At 34.0% G+C, this 6,000-nt stretch overlaps 2 non-coding genes across 2 annotated transcripts; both read right to left on the reverse strand.

Moving 5' to 3' along the window:
• Nucleotides 1-560: 560 nt before the first annotated feature.
• On the reverse strand, nucleotides 561-632 carry TRNAC-GCA (transfer RNA cysteine (anticodon GCA)). The gene has a single exon. It is a non-coding gene; the product is annotated as a tRNA-Cys (tRNA).
• Nucleotides 633-1,552: 920 nt separating this feature from the next.
• TRNAC-GCA (transfer RNA cysteine (anticodon GCA)) lies at nucleotides 1,553-1,624 on the reverse strand. Its single transcript has one exon. It is a non-coding gene; the product is annotated as a tRNA-Cys (tRNA).
• Nucleotides 1,625-6,000: the final 4,376 nt, after the last annotated feature.

Here is a 6,000-nt window from a genome sequence, read left to right on the forward strand (position 1 = left end):
ATGTTATCTTAAAGGTATCGAATTTAGTCAGTAAAACTAATTTTTGGAATAATAACTTGGAAAAAAGTTAATGAATGCATTTATGATTAATGTCTGCTTTTGATATTTGATTGGAGTTTCAGATATCAATAAACTGTATAAAGTGATAAAAAATGAACATGTGAAGATTTTTATAGGTTTGATAAAAGTACAATCAACTTAAATATGGCTATCAAAAAGTCTTGTCAAACTAACTTGTATTAATATTAATTTTTTAACCATGTTTTGGTCTTCTTAATGTTTTTTTAATTTAAGGATATTATTCTAACCTTATCAGGCTTTCTTGAAAGTTTCCTCAAAAGGTTATTTTTTCATAATCATATTTCAGGAAAACACACGGGGCTTGCAGTTTATATCTTCCTTTACAAAGTGTAGTATGTACTCTTAATTGTTTAAGAGATAGCGTTGGCTAATTTTACAAATTGACATGAGTAATAGCTATCAATTATTAGACTTTTGAAAAGCCACACATTTTTATGTCCCATTTGAATGGCGTTCCCTACATTTTAAGGTATAAACAAAGGGGACACCAGGATTTGAACCAGGGACCTCTCGATCTGCAGTCGAATGCTCTACCACTGAGCTATATCCCCACAGAAACCTAGGCCATCGTTTTCTTTTTGTGATGTTGGTTATCTCAAAGGTACAGAATTTAATCAGAAAAACTAATTTATGTAATAATGATAATTTGGGAAATTGTTTTTGAATGTATTTATGATTAATCTCTGCTTTTATGTCTGCCTGGAGTTTCAGATATCAGTGAACTACGTATGAATTAATATACATGAAAATAGAAAGAGTTTTAGAGGCTTGATAAAAGTACAATAATCTTAAATATGACTATCAGAAAGTCTGGTCAAACGACATTGTATTAATGTTAATTTTTTGTCAATGTTTTTGTCTTCTTAATGTATTAATAGAAACCTGGATCTATATTTTCTATTTTGTAATGTATGTTATCTTAAAGGTATCGAATTTAGTCAGTAAAACTAATTTTTGGAATAATAACTTGGAAAAAAGTTAATGAATGCATTTATGATTAATGTCTGCTTTTGATATTTGATTGGAGTTTCAGATATCAATAAACTGTATAAAGTGATAAAAAATGAACATGTGAAGATTTTTATAGGTTTGATAAAAGTACAATCAACTTAAATATGGCTATCAAAAAGTCTTGTCAAACTAACTTGTATTAATATAAATTTTTTAACTATGTTTTGGTCTTCTTAATGTTTTTTTAATTTAAGGATATTATTCTAACCTTATCAGGCTTTCTTGAAAGTTTCCTCAAAAGGTTATTTTTTCATAATCATATTTCAGGAAAACACACGGGGCTTGCAGTTTATATCTTCCTTTACAAAGTGTAGTATGTACTCTTAATTGTTTAAGAGATAGCGTTGGCTAATTTTACAAATTGACATGAGTAATAGCTATCAATTATTAGACTTTTGAAAAGCCACACATTTTTATGTCCCATTTGAATGGCGTTCCCTACATTTTAAGGTATAAACAAAGGGGACACCCGGATTTGAACCAGGGACCTCTCGATCTGCAGTCGAATGCTCTACCACTGAGCTATATCCCCACAGAAACCTATGCCATAGTTTTCTTTTTGTGATGTTGGTTATCTCAAAGGTACAGAATTTAATCAGAAAAACTAATTTATGTAATAATGATAATTTGGGAAATTGTTTTTGAATGTATTTATGATTAATCTCTGCTTTTATGTCTGCCTGGAGTTTCAGATATCAGTGAACTACGTATGAATTAATATACATGAAAATAGAAAGAGTTTTAGAGGCTTGATAAAAGTACAATAATCTTAAATATGACTATCAGAAAGTCTGGTCAAACGACATTGTATTAATGTTAATTTTTTGTCAATGTTTTTTTCTTCTTAATGTATTAATAGAAACCTGGATCTATATTTTCTATTTTGTAATGTATGTTATCTTAAAGGTATTGAATTTAGTCAGTAAAACTAATTTTTGGAATAATAACTTGGAAAAAAGTTAATGAATGCATTTATGATTAATGTCTGCTTTTGATATTTGACTGGAGTTTCAGATATCAATAAACTGTATAAAGTGATAAAAAATGAACATGTGAAGATTTTTATAGGTTTGATAAAAGTACAATCAACTTAAATATGGCTATCAAAAAGTCTTGTCAAACTAACTTGTATTAATAATCATTTTTTAACAATGTTTTGGTCTTCTTAATGTTTTTTTAATTTAAGGATATTATTCAAACCTTATCAGGCTTTCTTGAAAGTTTCCTCAAAAGCTAGGTAGTAACTATTTAGTAACTATTCTACCTAGTTAAAATAAATACAAACTTGCCTGTAAAATAAAAATAAACCTTAAGATAGCTACAATGTAACTATTAGTTATATTGTAGCTAGCTTAGGGTTTATTTTACAGTTAAATATTTAGTTTTAAATAGGAAATATTTAGGTAATAATATTAATATTTATTTAGATTTATTATAATTATATTTAAGTTAGGGGGTGTTAGGGTTAGGGTTAGACTTAGGTTTAGGGGTTAATACATTTAGTATAGTTGTGGCGACGTTGGGGGCGGCAGATTATGGGTCAATAAATGTAGGTAGGTGGCAGCGATGTTAGGGACGGCAGATTAGGGGTTAATAATATTTAACTAATGTTTGAGAGGCGGGAGTGTGGCAGTTTAGGGGTTAATATGTTTATTATAGTGACAGTGACGTTGGGAGCGGCAGATTAGGGATGAATAAATGTAGTTAGGTTGCGATGACATTGGGGGAGGGAGATTAGGGGTTAATAAATATAATATAGGTGTCTGTGATGTTGGGTGCAGCAGATTAAGGGTTAATAAGTATAATGTAGGTGGCGGCGATGTCCGGAGCGGTAGATTAGTGGTTAATAAATATAATGTAGGTGGCGACAATGTCGGGGGCGGCAGATTAGGGGTTAATAAGTGTAAGATTAGGGGTGTTTAGACTCGGGGTTCATGTTATGGTGTTAGGTGTAAACATAACTTTAGTTTCCCAATAGAAATCAATGGTGCGGCGTTACTGAGTTTTACGCTGCTTTTTTGCAGGTGTTAGACCTTTTCTCAGCCGGCTCTCCCCGTTGATTCCCATGGGGAAATCGTGCACGTGCAGCGCTGGTATTGGAGTGCGGTAAGGAGCACAATTTTGCTCAACGCTCACTTCTTGCCTTTTAACGCCGGGTTTGTAAAAACCTGTAATACCAGCGCTGCAGGTAAGTGAGCGGTGAGAAACAACTGCTCGTTAGCACCGCATAGCTCCTAACGCAAAACTCGTAATCTGGCCGTTAGTTTGAGTTTCAAATAAGTAGGAGATTTTCTTCTGAAAAATTTAAAAGTTAGTTCCATTTTTCTTCCCTTTGCATCATGTGACAGCAATCAGCCAAGTCCAAATAAAAGTCTATGGGCCAGATTACAAGTGGAGCCGTATTTAACGCTTCCGCTCGCGCACTAACCCCCGCAAGAAGTAAGCTTTTTGTGCGCGTCGGGTAGCTCTCATATTTCAAACTGAAAGTAAAACGTTTTTGCTTGTGCACTAACCTGACATGCGTAAAAAGCCGAAGTTAGAATAACACATTAAGTTATTCCCCCATAGATGTCAATGGAGCAAAACAACACCCTACTCAGGTGACAACCAGATCGCAGACTCTCTAGTGTGCAAACCTGACATTAAAATATGAATATTTCACATTCAATGTTCTTCATATAGAAGAATATGTTCTATTTATTCATAAATATATATTTCTACATATATGTGATGGTATTTGGTTCAAAATATTTCTATACCTATATAGATAGATTATTATATATAGGTATAGCTATATACAGATATGTATAGAAATATCTATTTAAAAATACATGACATTTTCCCCTATGTGAAGAACATTGAAATGTGAAATATTTACAGTAAATACACTGTATAACAATTTATTAAATATGAATATTGCATAAATACACTTTTTCATGTTTCAACTACATAACTGCGAATATGTCTATATGTGTGTACATACGTATTTATGTCTTTATATGTGTATATTTGTCTGTAAATACATATATACATATAAATACATATGTATACATATATAGACAAAAACAGTATCTCACAAAAGTGAGTACACCCCTCAAATTTTTGTAAATACTTTGCTATATCTTTTCATGTGACAACACTGAAGAAATGACACTTTGCTACAATGTAAAGTAGTGAGTGTACAGCCTGTATAACAGTGTACTTTTGCTGTCCCCTCAAAATAACTCATCACACAGCCATTAATGTCTAAACCGTTGGCAACAAAAGTGAGTACACCCCTAAGTGGAAATGTCCAAATTGGGTCCAATTAGTCATTTTCCCTCCCCAGTGTCATGTGACTCATTAGGGTTACAAGGTCTCAGGTGTGAATAGGGAGCAGGTGTGTTAAATTTGGTGTTATCGCTCTCACACTCTCTCATACTGGTCACTGGAAGTTCAACATGGCACCTCATGGCAAAGAACTCTCTGAGGATCTGAAAAAAAGAAATGTTGCTCTACATAAATATGAGCTAGGCTATAAGAAGATTGCCAAGACCCTGAAACTGAGCTGCAGCACGGTCGGCAAGACCATACAGCGGTTTCACAGGACAGGTTCCACTCAGAACAGGCCTCGCCATCATTGACTAAAGAAGTTGAGTGCACGTGCTCAGTGTCATATCTAGAGGCTGTCTTTGAGAAATAGATGTATGAGTGCTGCCAGCATTGCTGCAGAGGTTGAAGGGGTGGGGAGTCAGCCTGTCAGTGCTCAGGCCATAAGCCGCACACTGCATCGAATTGGTCTGCATGGCTGTCGTCCCAGATGTAAGCCTCTTCTAAAGATGATGCACAAGAAAGCCAGCAAACAGTTTGCTGAAGACAAGCAGACAAAGGCAGTCCAAATGGTACAGCACAATGGTTGATAGGTGGTGCAAGCTGTAGGGGTACCACACAAAGCCCCTGTAACAATGTAGCACAGTCCAAAGGATATTATTCTAACCTTATCAGGCTTTCTTGAAAGTTTCCTCAAAAGGTTATTTTTTCATAATCATATTTCAGGAAAACACACGGGGCTTGCAGTTTATATCTTCCTTTACAAAGTGTAGTATGTACTCTTAATTGTTTAAGAGATAGCGTTGGCTAATTTTACAAATTGACATGAGTAATAGCTATCAATTGTTAGACTTTTGAAAAGCCACACATTTTTATAAGTCCCATTTGAATAGCGTTCCCTAAATTTTCAGGTATAAACAAAGGGGACACCTGGATTTGAACCAGGGACCGCTCAATCTGCAGTCAAATGCTCTACCACTTAGCTATACCCACACAGAAACCTATGCCATAGTTTTCTTTTTGTGATGTTGGTTATCGTTGGCTAATTTTACAAATTGACATGAGTAATTGCTATCAATTATTAGACTTTTGAAAACCCACACATTTTTATAAGTCCCATTTGAATGCCGTTCCCTAAATTTTAAGGTATAAACAAAGGGGACAACCGGATTTGAACCAGGGACCTCTCGATCTGCAGTCGAATGCTCTACCACTGAGCTAAATCTCCACAGAAAGCTATGCCATAGTTTTCATTTTGTGATGTTGGTTATCTCAAAGGTACAGAATTTAGTCAGAAAAACTAATTTATGTAATAATGATAATTTGGTACAGAATTTTTTTAAGTCCCATTTGAATGGCGTTCCCTAAATTTTAAGGTATAAACAAAAGGGACACCCAAACTATGCCATAGTTTTCATTTTGTGATGTTGGTTATCTGCAAGGTACAGAATTTAGTCAGAAAAACTAATTTATGTAATAATGATACTTTGGGAAAATGTTTTTGAATGTATTTATGATTAATCTCTGCTTTTGATGTCTGACTGGAGTTTCAGATATCAATGAACTACGTATGAATTAATATACATGAAAATAGGAAGA

The sequence above is a fragment of the Bombina bombina genome, chromosome 4 (assembly GCF_027579735.1).
Source record: "Bombina bombina isolate aBomBom1 chromosome 4, aBomBom1.pri, whole genome shotgun sequence".
Taxonomy (NCBI): Eukaryota; Metazoa; Chordata; class Amphibia; order Anura; family Bombinatoridae; genus Bombina; species Bombina bombina.